The sequence below is a fragment of the Pipistrellus kuhlii genome, unplaced genomic scaffold (genome assembly GCF_014108245.1).
Source record: "Pipistrellus kuhlii isolate mPipKuh1 unplaced genomic scaffold, mPipKuh1.p scaffold_m20_p_15, whole genome shotgun sequence".
Lineage (NCBI taxonomy): Eukaryota > Metazoa > Chordata > Mammalia > Chiroptera > Vespertilionidae > Pipistrellus > Pipistrellus kuhlii.
In genome coordinates, this window is record NW_023425460.1 from 24,599,206 (window position 1) to 24,612,620 (window position 13,415).

Genomic DNA, 13,415 nt, shown 5'->3' on the forward strand with positions numbered 1-13,415 from the left:
CATCCTCTAGGTTTTACTTATAACAGGTCAGTAGATGACCCCCAAATCTATATCGCAAGGTTAAATTTTGGGATTACTAGTCATTCCCACTTGGCTATTCTACATTCATATCAAATACATCACCATCTTACTATAGCCTATATTATATATATGTATTTGCTCTTTTTTTTTTATTTCTAGTAACAATAGCACCACTTTTTTTTTGTAGCCCAGGTTAAAAAACCTCCATGCACCCCTTCCTGTCCTAGACATAGTGCTAGATGCTTTATAGATATGGTTTTGTTTAATCTTCATAAGAATTATATTGTATTTACTCATAAGGAACTGAGGCTTAGAGAAAGTTAACAACTGCTATTGAAGTCCAATCTGTCCAATGAAAAGTACCCACTTTTTGTCCCCTGCTACTTACTACCCAACTTTCACAAATTCACGTATCCCTTTGTAATATGTACCAGAGGCCCACTTGTTTCTATGTGGCATTAGAGTTTCACTTAATTATGATCCTTATTGTCATGTGTGTTGCAGATTTGCAGTCTTCTCCTCTCCATTCCTTCCTGTGCCTCACTTCTAGAAACACAATCCTTTATCCTTTGGCCTCAAATATGGCCTTCCTGTTTCACAGGGCTGTTAAGAGAACCAATAAACATTATGCCCAGGAGAGTATTACATACTTAGTAAAGGCAAATCAAATAATAACAGCCGGTGGCAAGCTAGCAAGTTTCCTGACTGTATTGGAACAGATTCAGTGACCTTTGCTACCACTTTCCAGATCTCAGCTTCTTCTTCTCTGAAGTAAAGAGGTTGGACTAAATGATATCTGTGGTACCTTCTGATTCTAAACCTTGAAGACTCTGATTGTTCAGAATGTACCCCATTTTCCACCTCAAGTAATGGTAAAGATTAATCTAATTAAACACACACACACACACACACACACACACACACACACACACTATTAAGTCAGAGTTCAGAGAAACGCAATGTCAGCAACCACTTAGAATATCCCCCTTCCCTGTTTGGAAAGGAGGGGGGGGGGGGGGGGCTCTGTCTGTTTATTTGAATCTCTGAAAGCATTAATAATGTGTCAATGCAGAGTGATCTATAATGGCAAAATTTGTTATTTAATTGGAGAAACTGAATAAATCAATATGTACAATGACAGATTCAAGATTAATTTGTTCCTTGGGATACAAAGAATCTGTTGTTTCCAAGAGACTTGTATGAAACTATGGTTTCATTCGAGGTCTATTTTGTACCTATTTCCAAATGGCAAATAACTAGCTATGGATTGAACTGGGTCCCCTCCCATCCCATAAATTCAAATATTGGCCTCTAATACTCAATGTGACTCTTTGTGAAGACAGGACTTTGAGGAGTAATTGAGGTTAAAATATAACCTCTTCCTTATAAGAAGAGAAGGAGAGAGGTATTTTTTCCCTTCCCTCTACCTCATAGGAGGGCACAGTGGAAAGGTGGGCATCTGCAAGTCAGGAAGAGAGCTCTCACCAGGCACCATATCAGCCGGCACGTTATCGTGGACTTCCAATCTCCAGAATTGTGAGTAAAAACTCCGCTGTGTAAGCCACCAGCCCATGGCGTTCTTTCATGGCAGCCTGAGCAGACTGAGATATAAGTGTTATTGCATTATGAGCCTCCAGCAGCACATGCCTAAATATATATTTAGAGACCTGCTATTTTTACTATTTGTCCTTGGAAAAGGTCATGTCTTTGCACATACAGCCATAGATAAATGTGAGAGTTGTATTTTAAGAGAGTCTAATTCACTCCAGTAAAAACCACAGTGTGCACATTTTTTTCCTATAAACAGACAACAGATTCTTTTTCTGCTGACCAAAGAGATTTTAAATTGTAATAAGCAATACAATGCCATCTTGTGTGTTTTGCTCTTTGTCTTTTACAAGAAAGCTGCCCAAATCTCCTGGATAGCTGTTAGATAATAGCTAAAGCTTACCAAAGGAGGATTTCTATTGTTTGAAGCAGCCTCAGGGGAAACTGGACTGTCACAGGATCTGTTTTTTGTTTGTTTGTTTGTGGGGTTTTTTTTTTTTTTGAGTACTAAAGATATTATGTTTATTGAAACAGTACAAGAAACTGAAAAGCCAAGTGAGAACAAAAATTAACATAAAAAAAGTAAAATTTATCTATGATTCCTACAATTATAAAACCATACAGGAAAAATACAATAGCAGAAAATGGTTGACATTAACTGTAACTACATTTTAATTTTAGTGCTATAATTCAATTAGTATAATTTAATATAAAATAAGATATAAACTACATTTAACTGCAGTCCCATATTTTATTTTAGTGCATATTTCAAAATGGAGATAGGAAAAGTAGATTAAATGTGTGACAAAACCTATCAAATAAAAGAGTAATATGCAAATTGACCATTATTTCAACACAAGGATCTGTTTTGACAATGAAGGTCAGACCCTGTTCTACCACCTCCCTCCCACTAGCCCTCCATGTTTCTATCCTTCCAAACACATCCTTTGTATCTGTAAATAAGATGGGGGAAAAAGTCTTTAGAGAAAAATCTGACACCCCAAACACTACAGGCACAACTTGGAGATAGTGTGAGTTCAGTTCTAGACCACTGCAATAAATTGTATATCACAATAAAGTGAGTCACACAGATTTTGTGGTTTCTCTGTCCATGTAAAAGTTATGTTTATACCATACTATAGCCTATTAAGTGTGCACTAGCATTATGGATATAAAAACCATGAACATACCTTAATTAAAAAGACTTTCTTGATTTAAAATGCTAACCATCATCTGAGCCTTCAGTGAGTCATGATCTTTTGCAGGTAGAGGGTCTTGCCTTGATGTTGATGAAAATTCAATGCCTGCAAAGCACAAGAAAGTGAAGAGCAAAAAAATGAAAAATACCAGTATTCATATGTGTTCCACACTTACCAGCTAAGGTCTGATGTACCTAAGTCCAAGGGGTTAGATAATATCCGCTGAAGAGATAATTTACATTTGCAACAAATGTCTCCTGGATATTCAAATGTTCCATAGTAGTAAATTTTATATCTGCAAAGCACATACTAGTTTTCAACATGCTTTCATCCTCATTAGCTCCATAACTACCTTAAGAATGATGTAAAGCCATCATTCACGTTTTCTGTGAAAAAAAAACTAGGCTCAAGGAAAAGAGGCCCAGGCTAGATTCTAAATGGTAGGAGAGGACAAGGTTTCAGGAATTCTGAAACCTCGAGTGTACTGCCTCTGGGGACATAATGGACATAAAATTCTCCAAGCCCAAAGTAACTAACAGGAAGAGAGTGCCAAAACATATTACCTGAGAGGGTAGTCAAACGTGCCTGCAGTTTCCATGTTTGAAGCAGCTGTTTCCTGCTCTTAGTGACCTGGGCAAGTTGCTATAGTTACGATGTAATTCCTCCCATGAAAAATAAGTGATTCAGAGCCTGTTAGCTCCTTAATAGCATGGACCAGTGGTTTTCAAATATTTTGGCCTCAGGATTTCTTTACATTCTTAATAATGATGAGGTACAGCTATTCATTTTTACTATATCTGTTAAATAAAATATAAGTTTAAAAATATTTTACCGATTTATTTAAAATAACAAGCCAATTATATTGTATTATATTTTATTACAATGAAACTGTATCTTCCAAAACCAAACAAAAATTGGCATTGTTTTTTATTTTTACAAATATCTACCACATCTGCCTTAAAAGAAGGTTGTCTGCATTCCAGCTGTGGCAACATCACACACAGAGCTCTGGAAAACTCCATGAGAGAATGAGGGTAAAGAAGTCTAATAGGGATTTATGTTTTTATAAAACTAGTTTTGATCTTGCAGACTGCTTGAAAACCTTTGTTATAAACAATAACAAAACCCAGAATTTTAAGAATACAAGTTTTTGAGGACATGACTTCTGAGATAGATGATTTTAAGTACATAATAATTAATCAATAGAATCAATGGGGTATCTCAGTTCTTCTCTTTCTCTTGACTTTGAAGATAACTGAGAGCCAGGAAATTCTAACTCTGAAACAAAGAACAAGGCCTCCAGCGCACCTGGTCTCAGAAGGGACCCCCCAAACAACTATAGGAGTACCTGGATGTAATCTTAGTTTCCCAATTAATATAAAACCACCCTGCATGTTTGCTCTTTGTGCTGTCAGTTTCAACAAATTCAATTCAATGAGGATGTGGACAGATTGACATATTAGAGATTATTTCAAACTCCTGGACTTTTGGGTGACTCAGAGAGAGTGGTAATCCTCCATTTGATGGCTAATCAGGATCAAAAAGGAGCCTCTTTGTCTTAAACACCAACACCCTTGGGCTCCTCCACGTTCTCAGAACAGATCTATCTCTGATGTTGTGAGACAGGAAACAACCGGAGTGCTGGCTCCATGTTACTCATCCAGTGAGAAAATTATTAATGCTTTGCCACTTGACATGGTTGGGAAATAACTCAAATGCAGCATTACTTAATAAAGCAATTCAGAATGTGAGTTGCTGGTCTTATCTATGCCATAAACTAAGCAAGTGACAGGGAAGTAAGTCACCAGTCAACTTTATGAAATAGTGTAACCTCCCTTCCTTCCTTTATTCTTTCCTCAAATATTTATTATGTACCTGTTATTTATAAGGCACTGTGATACATACAACATCAGATTATTTGGCTACCAATTCTGTTTATTTCTAATTATTACATATTATTGTTTCTAAATAAGAGGAAAGCATGCCCTTGAAGGAAAATCAAAATGATAGTAAAATATTAAGAAGGCAAATATAATTCCCCCTAATTCATCTCTTTGGGGTAATTTTAATAAACTCTCCTATGTTTGTTTCATGTTGTATAATAAGAAGCTTTAATTTTACTTAAAACTAATCATAAACATAATTTTAATGTCCAAAGTTGGTGATAAGTATTTCAGTGAAGCAATCTTATGTCTTATTACAGATTTCCATAGGAGAAATTGCTTTCTGGGAGTAGAACTACTTGGGAAAAAGAATTGTGTACATTTTACAGCTTCTGTTAACATGCTGACAAATACATGCCCTGCAGTTTATCAAAATCACACCACTAGATGAGGGGGCTCATTTCATTGTGAGGGGCAGCAGACCTTGCCACCCCAAAATATGCCTTTTAAAATATTGATTACTTTGAGCGGTTATTTTTAAGAAACAAAAGATTTTTTTAAAAATATTTGACACCCCCACCCCACCTAAAATAACTCAGAAGACATGCTTTAATAGGGGAACATTAGCATATTCAACTTAGCATCTGCAAAGTAAGTGTGGCGGATGGTAAGAAGTTAAGCAACATTAGTCTGTTAGATTCCCGTCTGGGTCCCATTGTTTCTGGGTGGCCTGGCAATAATTTGTGACCACACATTTGCTCTTTCTCATCCCTTTGAAATTCTAGTTCCCTGTCTCCCTCTTCTTAATCCAGAATGGCATCCAAGCCTCAACTGGCCAATATGTCCTCAGATGCCATATCCTTAAGGAACTTCTGTATGTACATCAAAATAAATTTGTTCATTTTTCTTATGTTAATCTGTTTTATGCTAATTTAATTATTAACCCAGCCAGAAGAATTTAGAAAAAAATATGTTTTTCCTATGCCTCGGCTTCATCCTCACCAACATTGAGGGCAATGCTTATTTATATGTGATCTTTGCTAATAAGCTTGTTTAAGAACAAAAATCCTATCTTTAAAACTATTGCATTTAGGGTAAGTATTGAAATAGAATTGTTTTTTGTTTGTTTTTTTGTTTGTTTTACTTTAGAGAGAGAGAGGAAGAAGAGATAAGAGGAAAGAGAGAGAGAGAGAGAGAGAGAGAGAGAGAGAGAGAGAGAGAGAGAGAGAGAGAGAAGGAACATTGATGTGAGAGAGACTTAGTTTCTTTGCCCATTTTTTCACTATCCTTCTTGGGTCTTAATTTCTTTTTTTTTTTTATTTAATTTATTGGGGTGACATTGGTTTGCAAAAAATAGTTTTTCAAATGTACAGCTCAATAAAACATTTCTGCAGTCTGCACTGGGTGCCCATCACCCTAAGCAAAGTCTCTTTCTGTCCCATTTCCCTTCCTGAGCCCACCTCCCCAAGCCCCTTTCCCTCTGGCTATCACCACACTGCTGTTTGTGTGTATGTGTTATGTAACTATGCATATATGTGTTACGTATACATGTTCTTTCATCCAGTCCCCAAACCCCCCTCATCTCTGACAGGTGTCAGTCTGTTCCATGTAACCATGTCTCTGTTTCTGTTTTGTTCATTAAGTTCCACATATAAGTGAGAGCATATGGTGTTTGTCTTTCTCTGACTGGCTTATTTTATTTATTGTTTTCATGTTGAATTGTATGAGTTCTTTATACATTTTGGGTATTAACCCCTTATCAGATGTATCATTGGTGAATATCTTTTCCATTCTTGTCCTTTTGTTTGCTCATAGTTTCCTTTGCTGTGCAAAAAAACTTTTTAGTTTGATGTAGTCCCATTTGTCTATTCTTGTTTCCCTTGCCCAGGTTTCCCTTCCTTCTATATAGCTAAGAGAAATGTCAGAGATTTTACTGCCTATATGTTCTTCTAGGAGTTTTGTGGTTTTGAGTCTTACATTTAATCCATTTTGAGTTGATTCTTGCATATGATGTAAGAAGGTGGTCTAGTTTCATTTCTTGCATGTATGTTTCCAATATTTTCAACACCATTTGTTGAATAGACTTTCTTTACCCCATTATATGTTCTTGCTCTGTCAAATATTAATTGCCCATAAAGACAAGGGTTTATTTCTGGGCTCCTTATTCTGAACCATGGATTGATATGTCTGGTTTTATGCCAATACCATAACAAAACAGCTTGACTACAGTGGCTCCATCTTCTTTCTTCACTCAGGTCCTCAGATTCTAGGCAGCAAGACCATGATCAGTTACCACTATAAATATTTTTGTGGAATTCTTGTGTTTCGGAACACTTTTTTAGGAATCTGGGTAATGTGACTGTAGGTCAGGAGATTTTCTAGTTCAGATCTGCAAACACAAAAGTCCATCAGATCCTCGAACACCACTGGGGGTGGAGCATGTAGCCGTGAGGGGGACTGTGGAAAACTGAAATGCATCTTCCCAGTCTGAAGAGGGCACCTTCTCCTTGCCAGAACCTTCCATGGACCAAAGGTTACCAGTTCTCCCAACTTTTCAGAACATGCCAAAAGTCTGAATTTTTGTGAAATTTTCTGATGTAAACATTTGGAATGAGAAAATGAGAAATTCAAAATGAGAAAAACAATGACAACATTGCTTCTTAAAAACCAAGGCTGCAGGCTGCCTCCAAGAGTCAAATCTCTTTTATTTTAAAAACCAATGCAGGAAGATAAAGTCTAAAAAGTTGAAATGCCTGAGGCCAAACAGGTCAGTTAGTGAGCCAGAGCTAGACGTTTGATCTCCAAGGGAAAATTAGGTGAGGAAAAACACACCCCACATCCCCTCTCTGCCTCTGCCCTTGCTTTTCTCACTTGCAAGGTACCTCCCAACCAAACTCAGCAAAGGTGGAAAAGAGCCTGCTTCACCCAGCAGAAGCAGTGTTCGTAAAACATTTATAACTTAATAGAATCTTTCTAGCCAATAAAGGTAGCTTTAGGTGTCGGATCAGCTTTTAAACCTTAACTTCTGTGTCTCCGTCATGGAAGAAATAAGAACTATTTATATGGGCTGTGGAGAGGATGTAATAAGATTTCAATGTGTGCAGTAGTGTCTAGCACAATACCAGGACCATACTAAAGCCCCTGCCCTTGGTAACTGTAATAATATCCAGATGATGTCAATAATAGTTTGCATTACCCATGGGGGTTGGGTGGGAAGAAGATAAAGTATTTCATGGTGGGGGCAGGTTATGGATAAATCTCAAGATGGAATTCCTAGTAGGAGGTATAGGTGGGATTTTTCTTTTAAAACCCCATTTTTGCCTGACTCCAGTGGAGTTCACGGCCAAATCCATCTGCCTCTTGGTGTGTGTACACTGCAGTCTTCAAAGGCGCCCATTCCTGTCCACTTTGGCTAAATGAATGGGGGAGCAAACATGAGAGTCCAGGTGGTTCTGGGCCAAGAAGGGGACTCGCTGGGTTTCAGAGGAGAAAGTCGCACCCATTCGTTTTCCTCTCGCTCGGGTCTGGGGCGACCGCGGGGACCTGCTTCCACCTGCGAGCTCTCTCTGCAGAGTGCGGGAGGCCGCAGCCGCGGAAGAGGGGGCGGAGGCAGAGGCGGAGGCGGCACCCAGGGGCCAGGGCAGGGGAGGCCGGGACCATATCGCAGCAGCGACAATTTCTTTTCCTGCTGCAGGGGCGGCTGCAGCACGCTGGGATCGGCCCTGCCTACCCATGGCTTTACTAGATCTCTGATTGCCCCCCACCCCCGCAGCCCTCACCCCCCAACCCCCGTGCTGCTGGGCCCCGGAGGCTAAGGGGCGGAGGAAGAGGAGAGCAACGCACGCTGCCGGAGCGAGGGAAACTAACAAAGCTCCATCGGTGCACAGAGAGGGTTGGACGCACGGCCGAGGCCGCCGAGCTGGCGCCTCCACGCCGGGGGCCCTAGCGCCGGGCTGCAGAGCCTTCTAGCAAAAGCCAGCGCGGCCACACGGATGCCAAGGCCCCAGGACAGGCGCGGGGGCAGCCGCTGCGGTCGCCGCCCCACGCGGGCCCCGGGCGCGCAGGGTTGCTGGTGAGTAGCGCGCGCGCTGGCTGCACTCGGTGAGGGTGAGTGCGCACCGGGGGTGCCCGTCGGTCAGGGTGCAGGGGGGCCTGGCGCACCCCTGTCCCTCTCCCGATGGCGGCGTCGGGTCTGGGGTTTGTTCCGCGGGAAGGGAATGTTTATTTTGCTGGTTCTTCACTTCCTTCCAGTGCCCCGATCGCCCGCCTGCTTCTGCGCTGCCTCTGTGCGCGCCCCCAGCCGGCTCCCAGGGGTTCCTTTCACCTTGCTGGGGAGGGCAGGAAGGAAGCCGTGGCTCTGGGTGGCAGGGCGGGACTCTGGCCGTGACCTGTACGCATGTTTCTGGTTCCGAGTTGGAGCCGGTGTGGACACCGGGAGAGATCAGCGCCCTGTCTTTGGGGGTGCGTGGCGTGGAGAGGGGAGGGCGAGGGAAGAGCAGACCTTTGCCCCAGCAGGACCTGTGACATTGCCTCTAAATGTCGTTTACTTTTATGGCGTTTTATGAGCGTACACTGTCTTAAGACATTAAGTCAATTCACGAGTAATTTACGTCTTAACTGAATATCTTGAATGACATGCACCAAGAAGTATAATGGCACTAGAACAATTTTCCAGAACGCCCTAAAACAGCCCACACTGCTGATATCCAAGAGCAGAAGGTGAAATGAAAAATACTACGAAAACCTATATAATTTTATTAGCCAATGCCACGCCAATACACTTAATTTTAAATTGCATATCTAATAGGTAATACAAGAAACAGAAGTCAATCTAGAAGATGGGGGAGGGGATCTTATCTGTTTGAGAGCCTTGGGGACAGGGTGACTTTCTGGGAATCAGGGGGTTAGGAAAACAGACATTCTTGCAAACTAAGCCCCACCAAGCACGGTGATTTACAAACATCCTGTTAGTCACTAAGAAGAAAGTGAAGCCCTAGGTTTTACGGAGTTTCTGAAACTATAATGAGTATGAGTAAGATGCTGATTTATGACTTCATGTTCAAGGCCCGGTCAATGGTAATAAATACAGCAGATTTGATCCAGCAGATAAATTACACCAGAATTTTTTTTAAAGGATATTTTATTGATTTTTAAAGAGGAAGAAAGAGTGAAGGAGAGAGAGAAACATCCATGTGAGAGCAAAACATGATCAGCCGCCTCCTGCATGCCCTCTACTGGGGTTCCAGCCTGAAACCCCAACTTGTGCCCTGGAATCAACCTTTTGGTGCACCTGACAACAGCAAATCAACTAAGCCACCCTGGCCAGGGGTACACCTGAGTTTTTTACTTCTGGGTGAAGTTTTTGTTCGTAGTTTTCTATGATGGTTTTATAGAGATTAAGCCACTGGGTTTTATTTTTCCCCCAGACCTTGTTTCAATGGACAATCTTATTTATGTTTGTGGAATGTTTGCTCAATTAAATCTCAAAAATGTACTCTATAGCATTTTGTAGCTATAAATATCATTAAAAAAAAAATTCAAGTTAATGCCTTTGAGAAATAGACTCCTCCTGTTTACTACTGGCTCCATTACAGCTTCTTTATTCAAAGCCATGAAATGTTACTGGAATCTACCTGGAAAGTGAACTGGCTGCTTCTTTTCAGCTCATGGATATATCCAGCACATTGTTGGCCACTTGGGAATCTAGCTGGAATTTATATATCAGTTGATTCTTGGAAATTTTAAAAAGAAACTTGATTTGTGTGTGTGTGTGTGTGTGTGTGTGTGTGTGTGTGTGTGTGTTTAAATAAAATAAGCACCATTTAAAATTCAGGCGTCCTCAAACTTTTTAAAGTGGGGGCCAGATCACGGTCCCTCAGAGAGCTGGAGGGCCGGACTATATGAACTACTAATTCCTACTGTAACACCTCGGCTGCGCTCACTGCCCAAAAAACCTGGCGGGCCGGATCAGACTCCTCTGCGGGCCGCATGTGGCCCACGGGCCGTAGTTTGAAGACCCCTGAAATGGTCACGCAGAGAATCCTAGTCTTTTACCCACATTCTGGTCTTGAGGGCCAGTGCTTGCCTACATTTGCCTTGTTTCATAGGACTGATTGCCAATGCGAAGCTTAGAGAGAGACATTGAGGAGAGCAGCATTCCCGAGATTTGCTCCTGGAGAGAGAAGGACTAATAAAAATAGTTAAAGAACTGTTAGTAATAGTTCCTTTTGTTATTATTTAGCACCTAAGACTTAACTACACCGGTTTGATCCCATTCCTCCTTCAAGGACTCTTCCCAGTGCTACTTACAGCATCAGCCCAGGGAGTGAGGCTATTTTTCACAAAGAAGAAAAGTCTGGTGATTCTTGCTCAACAGATGAGGGCTAGAAGAAACATGTATTTGCTGCCCAGGAAATGTCAGGTGCCTTCCAGGAGGAAACATTTACACATCAGACATTTTAACCCACTGGATTTGGGATTCCTGTCTAAAGCTAGCATTTTTTCCTCAACCCTGTGAAAGATTTATTAGTAACTTCAAATGACACCACAAAAAAATGACTCAGAGTCATCCCTGAAAATGTTAGAGTCAGCTTTTTGTCCCTTCGGGCTAATGGGTCACAGATGCTCAATAAATATTGGTTAAATGAAAAGCAAGTCTAGAATGTCTTTACTTCCCAACTTAACTATTCAATAGTTCACATTTAGTATTGATGTTTTTAGCCATAATTTTATATGAACCTTTCAAATTGGAGCTGGTGCATATATTCAACTAAGATCGACTTCCTCCATCGAGGAACAATAACAATCCCTTCGAATGAAAAACAAACAAACGAAAAGCACTGTGTTGGCACCTGTTGACTTGCTCATTCCATGAACATGTGAATTGTCCAGCAGGATGTGTGAGTTTACATTAAAAAAAATCCTGAGTTGACATCAGAATGTTCAACCTAGGAATAATCTGGATATGCTGCCTTTTGCATTTCTAAGCAGATCACATGAGCTTCTAGAACAATCCAGCATCTCCTCATGCTAAATGAAAAAGCTAATGAAACCTTTGGCAAATGGCTAAGTCTTCACAGCACATAACATTTGATTTCCTTTCTGAATTTTAAATTAATCCGTGTTGTGTTTGTCCATTGATTTGGCTGACTTAGGAACTAATTAAGACTGGTGGTTTCCTAGTAACTTACGTTTATTAAAAGCAACTCCTTTATATAAGCACAGTAATTCATGTTTCAATTGCTCTAGTTAGTCTTTTAAAGTCCTCTTGGAAATGGTTGCATTGTATGATCTTGGATATTAAGAGTGCTATGTTTGTGTGTGTATGTTTTTTTAATTATTCTGACTTTCCATTCCAAGTCATTAGAAAGTTAGCCTATGATGCATGTTCTAATTTCAGGACTAAAGATTAGAAAGCTGTTTGACGTTTGCCTGGATATTAACATGATCATGCATAATTATAATGCACATTTTCTGTCTGTCATTCTTCTGTTCATGTCTTCCAATCAAACTTGTTTTATTCTGAATAAAAATTAAATGAGATCCTTTAATATTTAATTCCTTTTATAATAGGCTGTGTCCAAAATATATACAATAAAAAATTGCTATCACTGTGTTGAAGTAATACAAATACTGATATCCTCTGCATAATGAGACATGGCCATTCTTATCAGGTATTTACTTGGTTAGTAGGAACTTGAACAAGGGTTAAAGGCCTGTTCCTTTCATACCTTACTAATGCCTGTGAAAGCCTGGGAGTGGAATTTTGATTAGATAAGGTGGCCAGTTCAAGGCAGGTTTCTTGAAAGAATTAAGTGATGAAAGCATCTTTTTGGAAGAATATTTTGACCCCTGGGTGGGGAGTGGATTAGTGGAAGGAGGGAGTGGAGGTGTTAATCTGGTGTCGGATAATGATAGTTGGATTTTTAATCCAAAGGCTGCAATGTAAGCGAAAACTTGGAGACAAGTCAGACATCAGAAGTCTTTGTTTTATAGTAAAACCATGGCACAGGGGTCATCATTCACATAGTCCACATTCATGGAACATCACCCACATTCTTTTCTGCTGAGCCCTAGTGTAACCTCAGAATCTTGCAAACATTTGACAGATATTTAGTAAGAAATATTAGTTCTTGAACATGTGCTTTACATGCCAGGCACTGTGCAAAGGCTTAACACATCATCTCAAGGACTTTGGCATAGTTAGAAACATGAATTTTTTTTTGCCATTTACTAGTTGTGCATCCTTGGGGCAAGTTACTAACTTCTCTGAGCCTCAGTTTCCTCATCTTTTAACAGGGATATTAATTTCCCTCTCATCAGGCTTGGGGAAGGGTTAAATGAATAAATAGGTATAAATAGAAAGTGATTAGATGTGTCTGGCAAAAAGTTGTGCTATATGTGTTGTTATTTATTAATTCATAAAACAACTTTAGGCAATAGGTATCATTATGCAAATTTTTAAATTTGCATAATGATACCTATTCTTATATAAAACTGTTGCTATTTTTACTTGATGCATTAGTATTTTGTAGTGGTATTTTTCATTAAGTGCTTTATTAAGAAGTGTTCCAATTTTGTGTTTTTACATTTGCTTTAAAAAGTGTTTAAAGCACTTTTTTATTTTTGCCTAGCAGTTGACATATGCAATACATATTAATTTGTAACATCTCTCCTTATACCCAGTGATTCTGAGCTAGAAAAAGGAGGTATGTCTCCCTAATGTAGTGTATAGCATAAAGCTCATCCTATATAATAAAAGCCT

At 39.8% G+C, this 13,415-nt stretch overlaps 1 protein-coding gene across 2 annotated transcripts in view; it reads left to right on the top strand.

The window, feature by feature from the left end:
- Nucleotides 1-8,437: 8,437 nt before the first annotated feature.
- STAMBPL1 (STAM binding protein like 1) overlaps nt 8,438-13,415 on the top strand; it is a 40,250-nt gene continuing 35,272 nt past the window's right edge. For both annotated transcript variants that reach the window (XM_036438498.2, XM_036438497.2), the window contains exon 1: nt 8,438-8,723. The gene's annotated coding sequence lies outside the window, so the exon portion shown is untranslated. The remainder of the gene's footprint in view (nt 8,724-13,415) is intronic.